This window comes from Vigna unguiculata, chromosome 4, assembly GCF_037176805.1.
Source record: "Vigna unguiculata cultivar grain cowpea cultivar isolate G323 ecotype 2 chromosome 4, ASM3717680v1, whole genome shotgun sequence".
In the NCBI taxonomy this organism is placed as follows: Eukaryota; Viridiplantae; Streptophyta; class Magnoliopsida; order Fabales; family Fabaceae; genus Vigna; species Vigna unguiculata.
The window spans coordinates 21967793-21983625 of NC_140795.1; the positions used below are offsets into that span (position 1 = coordinate 21967793).

The window sequence follows — 15833 nt, forward strand, 5'->3', positions numbered from 1 at the left end:
CCTTCTTGCAGAAAACCATGACTCCTTTACCATACTGGCGACATCAAAGAGTGCACGATCCTAAGCAAAGCCAAAACCCATAATCCAATCACCAACTTCGTAACATGTATCTTTTAAATTAGATCACCTATGCTGACCACTTTAGTACCAATCATCGCAAACACTCTCATAGTTACTCAAAACTTTTGTTTTCCTTTCCTCTTTCCCTGTGTTGTGACATTACTAACTGTCCTTCCCTACAAGAACAAAGTTAACTATGTGCTTCTCCTTTTGATACTTGAAATTATCCATCTCATATCTAATGTCAAACCTTCCTCTTTTGTGGGCCGCTTTACTTAGAACATCCCTTCTACTCTTAACTTGGGTAACTACTATCGCTGAGAAGACCCAACTACTTCTTACGGAATTTATCTGGTATGTAATTCTAAATATACTTCCTTCTCCTATAACATCATCATACTTGGTTGATCTTCAAAGCTCTGCCTCCCATAAGCTTCCAACTACACGTCTGCTTTCCTATACACTTCATGGTCTCCACCCTTAACCTCAAACCTTCCACACTATTCCACTTCAAACCTCAGACATTGTCACAACGTAAAGCCAAGTTGATTCCTCAAACCTTGCTTCACGAGCATGCACCAATATCTTTTTATACTAATCTCTAAACTCAACTCTTCATTTAAAACTTGTGGTATACGATCTTAGAACTCGATCTTGTAGCTCCCTCGGCCCAAAGCGTTGCTTCTTAACTTCCAACATCATTTCTCAGCCTTCTAAACCAAGACTCAAATTTCATCATCCACTGATATACAACTCTCTACATCTTCACATCTTGGAGACAAGAGATTGTCTCATAGGCCCTACGATTCCTTGTAAGGGTGAGTAGGTCAAGTTGAGCTTGAATCTGCATTCCCTCATCGCTACATACACCAGACACAAAACACTGAGGCATAATAGGACAAACTAAAACATACAAGGCAACACTTCATCATCTACAGACAACCAAACCTTTTGTCATTCAGCCTTCCTTCCCCAAACCATTAGAATTAAGAAAGGAAAAACAACCTTTGATCTGGTCATGAGTGTGCACCCTCATCACTTTATCAAGACGTTTTCTGTTCTTAAAACTTTTGGTTTCACTGATAAACTCGACTAGACTTGACAACTTATGCCTGCGAGGCATGACAAACCCACAACCTCAGGTCATCCTAAGGACGAACTGCTCTGATACCATAAATGTAACACCCCATTTAAATATTAACATAATCAAATGGAATATTACACATGATAACATAAAAGGCCAATTTGTGGAGTATCAAGTCACTCCTTACAAATATCCAAGGTACTTAAAAAATGAAACACTATGGCACACCACGATGCCAATAACTAGACAAAGAAAATAGTTTGACAGTGTTTAAAATAAATACCTAGAGAGCAGATAATACATGGGCCATAGCCCTAAAGTAAACTCTAAAAAGCGGGATTTGTCCCAACACACACTAAGAGGTGGAACCTCCATCACCCTGATGACCACGGGGAGTTCTCGCATCTGCTCACATCAATAAATTGATGATCAGCGCAAAAAGAGAAAACCACACACATAACAATCAAAAAACAAAGGGTAAGCTATAGTAGAAAACAATTTATCATGCAATCACATGCTATTACACAATCCAAGTAGTATATGTCATCCAAACATGTTATGATTCCTCAAGCAATACACTAGACTCGACACGACTCATCCAGATACATATAATCTGGTCGGATTAAGCAAATGCTTGCACTTGTGGTGGATACCTTTGCTCACCCCCGAGCTAAGTATTACAAGTGTTACAATGTCTCAATCCCCCACACATAAGGTTAGCCCTTGATGAGTTTTAGGCCTCCTGCTACTCTCACCACCAGAGTTAGTCCGCTCTAAGTGAGACTAACTAACTCCTTAGAGTGTCAGGATGCAACCTTACCTTGAATCCTTACCAAATTATATAGATGGAGCACCACCATGAACTCCCACTAACAGGGGTCATGGAATTACGTCCCGACCACTGAAGCACTACCATGAGGTCTCACCTAGAGGCTCATGGAATTACGCACTGACACAGACCAAACATACTCAATCAATAAAGTAATATTTATGATGCACATAACTCTCATTCCAACCTTTATAACCAAATCTTCATTCATATTCCATGTTGAATCCATTCCAACTGATCTTTCCCAATCCATGAATATAGAATTTCACCTCATACCAATACCATGCCATTTTGATACCAACCATTTCAGTGAAATCACATGCCAAGATTTATCCAAGCCTATCATTCACAACTCATACACCCTCTTACTCATGCATATTCACTCATCTCATGCTTTAACATAACAATCCAACTTAACATCACATTATGCAAATGATTTAGAGATTTTAGAAATAAAACTGCAGCTTGTGTAAAGCTCAAAAAATTATTTATATTCAAATTAAATATGATTGAATCAAGAACCAAATGAAAAAATAACAAACTTAATTGAATAACTATAAAGAAAGTTGTAAATCAAACAAGCAACAAAGGTCAATGTTGTCAACAACTAAACTATAGTGATCTTGCGATAACAAATGCTCTCACAACAGAGCTCCAATTCAAGATCGAACCGGTTAGAGTCAAGGATTTTGTGTTAAGGATCAGCTGTTAAAATTTCAGCTCGATCCAACGGTTAACTCAGTAGGAATCTTCATTTTACGAAAAGTGTGGAATGTAGAAAAAGAGTAGTGCCACATCAATCAAACATACTCGCACACCATACATTTTTATTCGACCAACAGCCTCATTCAAGCATCACAACTATACAAATAGACCAAAACTCGGCAAAATAAATTTATATACATAAACCTAGCTTCCTTTACCTGGAAAAAGCTAGCAGAATATCCCGACACCCAAGCAAGTGAGTACTACCGACCACGGAGCAGATTTACAATCTATAAAATAGTGGAATAGATTCAAAATGGGTTACCATGGTGAACCCTAGTTAGAATCATGATGACAGAGCTGGGAATGAAAAAGGTACGGTGGAGAATCAATTTACATGAATTGAAGAATGGGGTTGAGTTAACACAAAGAAGGGTAAGACCCAAACCCTAGCAGAGCTTATGTGGAGAGAAAAAGGAAGAGCGAGAGTACTGATTTTGGCAAGTGAGTGCAGAATGAGGGGCTATGGTTGCTTTAGGGGCCTTGTCACCCTTTGGGCCAGCCTTTAGGTCCAACTAATTAGGGGCAACCCTTAAAAATAAGAGCAGAAAATAATTGAGCCTTATACTTACCCCAAATAAACTACAAATAAAATAGAAGCACACACATAATCACATAAGTTTTGCCTTAGAGAGTAAGTGAGATTGGGAAACACTCTAACTAAGGCAAAATAAAAACTAAAGACAACATGTGTTGCACTTGAAACGAGGTAATATAGAAAAATAATAGATTTCACTATGTTAATTAGGATTTAAATAAACAAGTTTTGGTTCACCAAATTCAACTTTTGGATTTTTGTTTTATTTTAGATGATTGGATCACTGATAAAAAATTATAAAGATATTTGACCATAATTAATTATGTGTGTTTTTTAATTTTTCTTTCCAGGCTTAAATACCTTGTTAGTCCCAGTTTTCGTGAGCTTTGTTTTGTTTGGTCCTCATTTTTTCAAGATGTTCAACATAGTTCTAATTTTTGTAATTTGTGATCAATTTGGTCATTTTTGCAGTCGCCGTTTAAATCTTTAACGGGAGGTGAACAATAACTGTCATGTGTCACTCTGTGGTTTTTTTTAATTTTTTTCAATTTTAAAAATGTTGTCCACGTGTCAAGTCACCATTGTGACACGTGGCAGTATCTTGTGGCTTATATTCAATTTATTTCCAATTTTTCGTTAATTTTATTCAATTTAGTCCCAAATTTCATTAATTTTGTTCAAATCAGTTCCAATTTTGCTCCTTTCCAAATTGACCAAATTTAATTTCTATATAAATGTTGTACAATGAAAAATTTTCCTTCTAATTTTAAAAACAATAAAGAATTTTTTCTCTAATTTTAAACTAACTTTATCCCTATTTTTTACATGTACCAAAAATCAAACATATATAATAATTTTCCTCCAAAAATATAGTTATGTTTGGTATAAAAATAAAATTTTCAATATAACATTTATATAAAAAATAAATTTGGTCATTTTGGATAGAGACAAAATTGAGACCAAATTGAATATAAGCCATGAGATACTGCCACGTGTCATAATGCTGTGTTGACACGTGGACAACATTTTTAAAATTAAAAAATTAAAAAAAAAATTAAAAACCACATAGTGACACATGACAGTTATGGTTCATCTTCGTTAACTATTTAAACGACATCTTCAAAAAGGACCAAATTGACCACAAATTATAAAAATTAGGATAATTTTAAACATTTCGAAAAAATGAGGAACAAACGAAACAAAGCTCACGAAAATTGAGACCAAAAAGATATTTAAGCGTTCTTTCAACTGTTGAGTTTTTACATGAATTAGATATGAGATATATTAAATTTGAATTTGGCCAATTTGTCAAATAAGTTAGTTTAATATTTTTTTTAAAGATTTATTTACTTAAATGTAATAGTTTTAATATTTCAAATAAATTTTTTAAATTGAAGAGGTTGATTTGTTTAAATAAATGTAAATAATATAATGATAATAGTATTCCTCTAATATTAAATTTTTATTATAATAATTTTAAAATTTATATTTTAAAATTATTTAATTTTTCAAGTTAATTTAACTTTTAATACATTATATACAACGCATTAAAAATAATTAAAATTAAAAAAATTTATATATATATATATATATATTGTAATGTAAATATAATTATTATTTTAACTTAATTTATTTTTTAAGTTAATTTATTTTTTAATACATTATATAAAATTAAAACTATATATATTAATATATATTTTTTAAATATTTATTAAGAAATATTAATATTTTCTTTCATTTTTAAAATATATATTAAAAGATAAACTATAAAGAAAACATAAAATAATAAACTACAGAAAAAATAACTAAAATTAAAAAAAAAACTTTAAATAAAATTAAAAGAAGTTAAAACAGAATATTAAAGAATATATATATATGCTTTAAAAAATAAATAAAGTTACAAAATACCATTTTTGTTTTGAATTCATTGTCTGTTTATAAAGATTTATAAAAAAATGTATGATTTTTTTTAACCATCTGTTTTTTTATCAAATCTTTGAAAATAGGCATTGCATAGAAAAAACGTTACACTTTTAAGTTAAAAAGTGATACAAGTTTTATAGGTGTGGTGTTTATAAGTGTGAGAACGTGTTGTAACAAGAGAAGAGTCTAATACTATATTGAGATTTTCCTCCTAAGAAACAAACACAAAACAAGGAAAATATGTGATTGAAAAAATGTTTATTGATCTTGGTAGGAAGTAGCCTCCTGACATTGAATAGATTATTATCATAAATATTTAAAGTTCTTAAAAAATAGCATTAAATGACCTTAGTATTTTTATTTCCTTAACCTAATAACCTAAATTCACCCATGCTTATATATTAAGGTTAAGCATGAAAAGCCAAATGAGTGTAAAAACTAAAAATAGAAGTGTTTACAAACTCTGAATGGTATCAATATCTTGTTCAGCTGGTTTTGGTCTTTTTAAATTCAGTTAGAGCATCATCAAAAGTGCTCCTAACATGGCGGCACATGAGCATCAGTTCCAAGCATCCATCTTTAAACACCTCCTTTGTTGGATCCCCTACACAACCAAATTCAACACAAGATTACAATGTCATACTTTATTGCATTTTTTTACAATGTCATACTATATTGCATTTTTTTATATCGACAAATGGTAGTTATTATAGTATTTGTTAGTGGTTATAGATATACATAGAAATTAAATGAGATATGTTTGTTCTTTATATACTATGGTTTTCTAAATTTCCATTTTTGAGAGACAAAAGAAGATAAATAGTCTTACTTGAAAGATACGATTCAAAATTGGTGTTTATAGACTCTCAATGGTATCCATATCTTGTTCAACTGATTTTGGTCTTTTTAAATTCAAATAGAGCATCATCAAAAGTGCTCCTAACATGGCGGCATATGAGCATCAGTTCCAAGCATCCATCTTTAAACACCTTCTTTGCTGGATCCCCTACACAACCAAATTCAACACAAGATTACAATGTCATACTATATTGCATTTTTTTACAATGTCATACTACATTGCATTTTTTTTTCTATATACAAATGGTAGTTATTATAGTATTTGTTAGTGGTAGTAGATATATATAGAAATTAAATGAGATATGTTTGTTCTTTATATACTATGGTTTTCTAAATTTCCATTTTTTAGAGACAAGAAGATAAATAGTCTTACTTGAAAGATACGATTCAAAATTGGTGATTCATCACTAAATTATTAATTATTAGAGACGAATACAAAAAATAGAGTAACATAACTTAGAAATAAATTCTTCATCTACCCATCCCAGTGTTTTCAAATCAAGAATCTTTTTATCAAACTCAGGAATTGGGTAAACTAATTTAATGAAAAGAACTAATGAAAAAATTTATTAAATCAAAATTTGAAAATTAAGTAAACTTATCAAATGAAAGTATTTATTATTATTCTATATATATCCAAGAGAATTCTCAATTTCTCTCATCCTCTATTTTAAACTTTACCACTGAGTCATCATTATATCTCTACAAACGATAAGTATTGGAGGCTAAGAATTTTGTATGTAGTAGCGAAAAGAATTTAGCATATACATGATTATTGTAGAAATTTTTTACTTATGGTAAGATTTGGTTCACTACGATAAAAAATTGACAAGAAACTCAACACACTTCTGCATTACCTGTTGTCTGGAGTCTGATATTAACTTGACTAAATTAGGGATGAGGGATGTTGTACCCACAATATGTCACCCTTGGACTGCAAAACAACACTAAAAACCTCAATAAATCAAGATAGATATATTGAATTAAACTCGCATAAGAATATTCACAATACCTACTCCTGATTTAGGGTGTATCAGATAGAATTTGCAAATGTATGATCCTCATCCACCAGGCAAAATGTTGATTTACTATCATCAGAATTTGACCCAAGTTCCATCTTTGTCATTTAATCTAAAAGATAACATAACATATTTTTAATAACAACCTTAAAATAGAGAGTCCTACATAGTCATTAAGAAATTGTCAATCACAAATTAGTTCTTTTGTGCATAAAATAAAATATTATTCTTCAAATTTGTCCACACAACAGAAACAACAATCATATCTATGAAAGTTCCACTAATAGCAACAATCATCAAAACTTGGGATCGATCTATTTTACAATTTACACAACCTTAAGAAATAAGAATTGTACTAGTTTTTTTCATTAATGAGTCTGTACATATGATTACCACATAACCTAAATCATCATCAATTACACAAAGTGGTAAAATTGGTAAAATTACATGATTGACACATACAATTGTCGAAATTAAGAAGTAAAATCGTCAATATTTGTTAAAAAAAAATCCTTATTGCTACCCAGAGTTGAAGATTGAAACTTTGAAGATGTTGATCACTTCTTAAACCAAATAAAGTGAATCGAACAAAATCTCGCACACATAATTACTAAATCTTTGCGTGCGAGGAAGTGAAACCGAGAAAATGCTTTACTTGAGGCAAAATAAAAATGGAAGACAATGTGCGCTACACTTGAAAGGCACCGTTGATTGGAGTAATAGAGAAAACTAAAGAAGTTCACTCTCTTAATTAGGGTTTATTGTTATACGACATAAATAATTTTAAATGAGCATATCTCTATTCATAAAAATATTTGACCATAATTATGTGTTTTTGAATTTATCTTTTCAAAATATTATAATAAAAACGTACTAGAATATTTGTCAAAATAATTCAAAATTTTTTTTAGAAATGATATTTTTATTTTAAAAATATATTTTTTATTATTTAATTTAAATCTAATACATGTATTTCCTTTTAGTTTTTTAAATCAATTTTACTTTTACTCAACTTATGCCTCCTTAATTTTAGAGAATTCTATTAATTCATTCATTGTTATACATACCTGATATTCATATCTTATATTTTGTCTCCCATTATAATTTAAAATAAATAAAAACTAAATATAGTTGTTCACACATATGATATAGCTACGAATCACTCAACTAATTCAATATCATAATATCATAAATTACAATTTTTTTTCATATTATTAGTTTTTTAATTATGATGTGACATATTTAAATTTGAATTTGTCATTTGTCCTATAAGTTAGCTTCATATTTATTTTAAAGATTTATTTACTTAAATGTATTAGTTTTAATATTCTTTTAAATCTAAGAGGTTAATTTGTTTAAATAAATACAATAGTTATAATAGTATTATTCTTTATTATTTGTATTTGAATTATGAGGTGACATACTTAAATTTGAATTTGTCTTGTAAGTTAGCTTAATATTTGTTTAAAGATTTATTTACTTAAATATATTAGTTTTAATATTTTAAATATGTCTTTTAGATATAGGAAATTGATTCGGTTAAATAAATCCAAATCATATAGTTATAATAGTATTATTTTTTTTTATTTTAATACTTTTAAAGTTAAATTTAATTTTCTAACTGAAATCATAACATCATGGTCATTCACAACAGATAAATTGAAGATGATATTTAAGATAAACCATTTGTAATTAATAGATCCACATTTATTATTTTATATTATATAACCGATAAATGAAATGAAAATATTTTTTCTACTCTTAGTAGAATTAATTGATAACAATCTTTAGATATATTATAATTATAATTATTTAAAAAAAGTAAATTTTTATATTTGTAAGAAAAGAAAAATTATAAAATAAAATAATAGATATAAAGTAAATGCAAAAATTTATGTGTGAAAATAATAAAACCCTAAATTAAGCCATGTACATTATATTATACGATATTATCTATGTGATGAACTATAAATTCAAGATGATAAATATTTATATATAGCATACTAAAGTACAAAATTGATAAAACTATATATATTAAAATAAGAACTCCACTAAGGACAAAAAAATTCATCATCTCACTCTTTCTTCCCTCTTTATTGTTTTATTGCCCACTCATTGTCATTAATAATGTGACTTTATTGTCCACTCATATCTTTAAATGACAAAAGCAAGAAAAAATGTGACTTTAACTCTGGAACTATGCAACCCATGAAAAACTTATGACATTCAAACTCACACTAATAAGTATAGATAACCAAATAATATCATAGCATTATTTATTTGTTTATATTTTAATACATTATAAAAAAAAATTAAATATCATATATATATATATATATATATATATATTTACATTAGTATTTTATTTTATTTTTAAAATATATATTTAGAAATATTATTATCTTATTTCAATTTTAAAATATATATTAAAAGATATAAAATAAATAAAACAAAAAATATAAACTAAAGAAAAATAATTAAACTTTAAAAAATTAAACTTTAAATAAAATTTCAAAAAGTTAAAACAGAATAAAAATAATAATTATATATATATAGATTAATTATATAATGCTTTAAAAATTATAAAACAATAAAACTTTAAATTAAGTAAAAAATATTAATAACTTTAAAATTTAAAATTTAAAATTTTATCATTAGCTTAATATTTTGTGTTTTATTTTTTTACTATTAATATCTAACATATTTATATATTTTCGAATTTTTAATATTTCATTATATATATTTTAAATAAGATTAAACTTTAAATTAAACAAAAAATAAAAACAAAAAAAATCTATATATATATATATATATATATTTCTTTTTTAAATTGAAGATCTAATTATTTTTTTAGTTTAATTTAATTCTTAATTTCATTTATTTTTAAAACATTGTACAAAATTAAAATTAAAGATATATATATATATATATATAACATTTTGATATTTTATTTTATTTCATTTTTAAAATATATATTAAAAGATAAAAAATAAAGAAAACAAAAATAATATACTAAATAAAAATTATTAAAAGATTAAAAATTAAACTTTAAATAAAATTTAAAAAAGTTAAAACAGAATAAAAATTATTATATATATATATATTAATTATATAATGCTTTAAAAATTATAAAACAATAAAACTTTAAATTAAGTAAAAAATACTTAATCTGTTTTAGATTGTTGTGTATTTTATTTAAAGATTAATTTTTTTTAATTGTATCTTTAGCTTATTATTTTTTGTTTTATTTATTTTTATTTTATAAGATTAAATGTGTAGGAACCCAAATAATTTCAACTTCTTGATCTTTCTTCTCTCTGCCACCCACACCACAGGAAACACTCTGCATTTCACAGCTTCTCCCTCTTCTTTTCCTCTGCCTTCTCTCTATCAAAAGGGAATTTCTGAATCACTATTTCCCTGTTGCAGAACCTAAATCTTAGGCCAATTCAGGATCTTCCCTCTCAGCTTCTACTCATCATTTTCCTCCATGTAAGTCACTCCCAACCCTTGCATTCCAGTTCAATTCGAAATCTGCAAACCTCTTTCTGCTGTTGGGAACCTCTTCTCATATTTGAACCTGTATCTCCAACTCACTAAGTGATACAACTGAAGCTCTTGGGTGGGAGGATTTAGCTAATTAGAAGGATTTATATATATAGGTAAGGGAAGCTAACCAATCTCCTTAAATCCGAATAGGAAATCTGTAGATGAGTTTGAATTGCATGTTGGATTGATGAACATAGTGTTTGAATTGCATGATCTGATGATTAATTTTTTGTGATTGAGAAAAATTGGCTCATCGCATGAAGGAACAGGTTCGTGACCTGGTATTTTCGCCTAGGCGAGTGACGCTCGCCTGAGCGAAAACACCAGGAAACACATCTCTGTTCCTGCGTGAAGTCTCGCCTAGGCGAGTTGGGGTCGCTTGAGCGAGATAACAATCTCATTTGGGCGAACCAGCCTAGCCTGAGCGAGAGTTCACCCTGGTTTTCTCTTTTTGCCACTGTTAGTGTCTCGCCTAGGCGAGACTGACTCGCTTGAGCGAGATAACCTCTCGCCTAGGCTAGACTTTTTAGCCTGAGCGAGAGCTACTGCACTAGTAGTGTTCAAAATTTGTTTGCTTGGGTAAAAATATATGTTTTAATGCATCTTTGTGCGAATTAGGCCCTGTATGGTTGGAATGCTACCATTGAATTATTTAATGATTTAATTGGATGGATTTAAGTTATGAGAAGATGAGATTAAAATGGAATTTCAAGGGAAATCCATGTGTAAATTGTAGTGTGTGTAAGGATGTAAGGAATCTAAAATGGTTGGTATCCTGAAACTCCAATAATCATTCAAGCTCAGATAGAGTAGAATGGATTATGTCGTGAGGAGTAGCAGGAGGTCCTCATCGTCGGACTTGATCAAGTCTTAGACGTGGAGGGGACTTACCTTGGGAACGGTCGGGTGAATACTCCTTGTGTCCAGACTCTGCAGAGTCTGGGAATCGTTACAGGTGCAAGCCACCTCCAACGTCACTTACACGATCCGGATATCGAGTCTATAAATTAGGATTGAACTTTATGCTATAAATGATATCTCTAATTGCAAAGTGTATTGATATTGTTTCCTTCAGTTAGCTTACCCTTTTCATTCGCGTTGTTTGCTTTTGCATATTATCTCTTTTGCAATGATCACCTATGTTTGGTGGGAGCAGAGCAGAAACCAGATGGAGATGCCCCCTCTTGAGTAGGAGTTGGAGCCTGATAAGGAGTACCACTATAGTTTAGACTTCTACGGTATATTTTGAGGATTTGGGTGTAGTTTAGCATCCTTTCTATCTACTCTTACCTTATGTATACGTGTATATAGATGTAGAAGTGTGGAAGATTGTACTAGATACATATACTATGTGTGTATGACTGTTACCCCCACTACCTGCTATGTTTTATCATGATATAATATTTTGTTTGATAGTATGAAAAAAAAGCTATTAAATGGGATGTTACAAAATGTTTTAGAAATTTATAGTTTTTTCAAATTTTAGTATTTGTTAATATATTTTAAAAATAAAATAAAATACTAATATATATATATATATATATATATATATATATATATATATATATATGCTTCAAAAATAAGTGAAGCTAAAAAATAATTAAACTTTAAAATAAAATAAATAATCTAGTGTAGATTTTTTAATTTTCTTTAATTTTTTTTAATTTTATCTTTAGCTGATTTGTTTGTATTTTATTTATTTTTTAATTTTTAATATTAATATTTTTCAAATTTATTTATTTACAATTTTTATTAATTTTATATATATTTCACAAATAAAATTAAATATTAGCATATATATATATATATATATATATATATAAATATATAACAATTTATTTTTTATATAATGTATTAAAAATGATTAAATTAAAAATGATTAAAATTTAAATTAAATAAAAAGAAAAAAGAAAAAATAATATGTAACATCCCATTTAATAGTTTTTACGCTGTTAAACAAAACATTTTATCCCGATTAAACAAAATAGATAGTAGAAATAGGCTGATATATAGTATCAATACGATCATCCTAAATAACCATATATATACACCAACTATAAATACAGCCTATGCTAAGAAAAGTTAACTGAACATCCAAAGTTTAAACAAAACATAGAATGAAGACTACTACTAGAGGTCCCATGCTATGGATCGACTCCTATCCAAAAGGGGAGTGTCTTCACCTGTATTTTCATCTGCTCACACCAAAAGTAGGTGATCATTGCAAAAAGGAAAACACACAAAGAGAACAAACATAGGCAAGAAGGGTAAACTAACTTGATTAAGAGAGAGAGCATGTAATTCAATTATGAATGCCAAGCAATGTCTTTTTAACATTCATTAGAATAAATTAAACCACCACAACACAACACAAAATTTCATGACTCTAGACTCAATATTTGGATTATGTAAGCGACATTGGATCTCTTGATGACTTGCACTTGTGAAGGTTCCCAAACTCTGCAGAGTTTGGGCTCCAAGGGTTATCACCCAACCACTCCCAGGGTAACTCCCCTTCGCGTCTAAGACTAATCAAATCCAAAGATTATGACCTCCTGCTACTCCTCACGACATAATCCATTATGCTCTATTTGAGCATGAATGATTATTGGATTTTCAGGATACCAACCAATAGTGAGTCCTCATGTCCTTACACACACTAACATACTCATTAGAATTTCCCTTGAAATCCTGGTTCAACCACAACTTCTCATAATCCAAATTCATACAATTTCACCACATAGACTAGCAGTCATAACAATCCAAGCATAGTATGAACAATTATCCCATAGTCTTATTTAAGTATATCTTCATCCATTTAAAACAAAGAAATAAACATAACTCTGTAGTGGCTCTCGCTCAAGCTAGAAGATCTCGCCCAGGCGAGAGGGCTATCTTGCTTAGGCGGGTTATTCTTGCTTGAGCGAGGCTCCAAACAGAGGGCAATTAAAATCTGGGTCTTCTGGCATTTTCGCTCAGGCGAGAGCTGCTCGCCTAGGCGAAAATACCAAATTTCCACTCTATTCCCACATGCAAAAACCTAAAATTTTTGCACAAATCAATCACAAACCCAATTATATAGTTCAAGCACCAATTCAACACTCAAACATGCAATCCAAAGTCATTAAAACATATTTCTATGCAAAATTTAAGAAAAAGGCTAGCTTCCCTTACCTTTTCACTGAATTTGTACTTGGTTAAGTCAACCTTAGTTGTCAAAGGCAGAAACCCTGAATTCAACCTGAGGAATTTCATCATCAAGACACAGGGAGAGGGAGAATTCTAAGATTAATCCAAGAACAAATGCAAAGATTCAGAATTCATACCAAAATTGAACCAAGCAAGAGTGGAGACTTACCTAGAGGGAGAGGAGTTGGGAGGGGGAGCAGAATGCGGCTCTATTAGAGTTGTTCTTCCAGAATCTGAGTACAACCAAGGGAAAAAGGTTCAATAGAAGATGATCAAAGGGGCAACTGACAGAGAGTGATGGAGAGGGAGGGAGAAAAAGAATTAGAAGTAGAGTGTGGGTTCTATGTACTTGGCAAAAGAGTAGAAGAGAGAATACCAAAAAAAGGGTCTCACATAATATATATATATATATATATATATATATATATATATATATATATATATATATATATATATATATAATCTTTAATTTAAATTTTAATTATTTTTTAATTTAATTTATATTATTTTTCTTTACTTTTTATTACATTATGCAAAAATAAAATCAAGTATATATATATATATATATATTATTTTTAAAATATATAATAAGAAATATTAATGTTTTTATTGAATTTTTAAAAAATATATTAAAAGATAAAAAATAAATAAAACAAAAAGTGATAAATTAAAGAAAAAATAATTAAAATTTTAAAAAAATTAAAATTTAAGTAAAATTAAAAAAATGTTAAAACAGAAAAAAACTTTGCGTGTTATTATGTAATCACATTTTATTCTTCATATAAATTGAGAGGAGATTTAAATAAATGAATTATGATGGAATAGCTAGAATTGAGCTAATCTCAATCCCAGCTTTTCATCTCAATAACAACAGAAAGTTTGTGCGGTTGGCGTTTCAAAAACAAAATTTTAGATTAAATCATTTCATTGATTCCATTTTTGTAAAAAAACTCAGTAGATCTTTTTTATTGTCTCAGATTAATCTCATTCTATTTTTCATATTAATTAAGAGGAGATTTAAATAAATGGATTCTGGATGGAAGTGAAACTAAGCTAAACTCAATCCCAACTTCTCATCTCAATAACGTAGAAAGAAAATGTTAAAGCTATAAAAAATTACTTTTGTCTTTAATGTAGACAAGGGACTGGTATTTCTTAATTTTTTTTTATCAATATATGTTTTGCATAATTTTCTCAAAAAGAAATTAGAAAACAAAAAGAAAATTCAAATCTACTTTTCCATAAACTAAAATTAACTTGTGTAAGACTTTAAAAACATTATGGTCGAACTTTTACTAGTTGACTTATTAATAACATGATTTATTTCATATTTTTTATCTTAATTTTCTCTCTCTCTCTCTCTCTCTTAGAAACTATTCTACAAAAGTTTGTCAAAAAAATATAATTATTTACCACCATTTCTATTTTTCTCTTTTTACTTTTTTGTTACAAATATACCATTTTTGTTTTGAATTTATTACCTATTTTCAAAGATTTATAAAAAAAAAGTATGAAAAATATTTTTTCTAAACATATGATTTTTTTTTCATCAAATCTTCGAAAATAGAGATTGCATTGAAAAAATGTCACACTTTTAATTTAAAAAGTGATACTAGTTTTGTAAATGTGGTGTTTATAAGTGTGAGAATGTGTTGTAACAAGAGAAGGGTCAGATGTTATATTAAGATTTTTCTCCTAAGAGACAAACACAAAACTAGGAAAATATATGATTTAGAAAATGTTCATTGATCTTGCTATAAAGTACCCTCGTGACATTAAATAGATTATTATATTAAATACTATTTTGAGTACTTAAAAAATAGCATTAAATGAACTTAGTATTTTTATTACCATAAATGCTTTATTTGAAAAAAAAGCAAACTACTTTTATTTTCTTAACCTAAGATTCACCAAGGCTTATATATTGTTCAGTTGTTTGTTCTTTTTAGATTCAGTGAGAGCATCATCAAAAGTGTTTCTAACATGGCAGCACATAAGCATTAGTTCCAGACATCCATC

The 15833-nt window shown here is 28.7% G+C and overlaps 1 pseudogene; it reads right to left on the reverse strand.

The window, feature by feature from the left end:
- Positions 1–5684: 5684 nt before the first annotated feature.
- On the reverse strand, positions 5685–7174 carry LOC146886943 (uncharacterized; annotated as a pseudogene).
- Positions 7175–15833: the final 8659 nt, after the last annotated feature.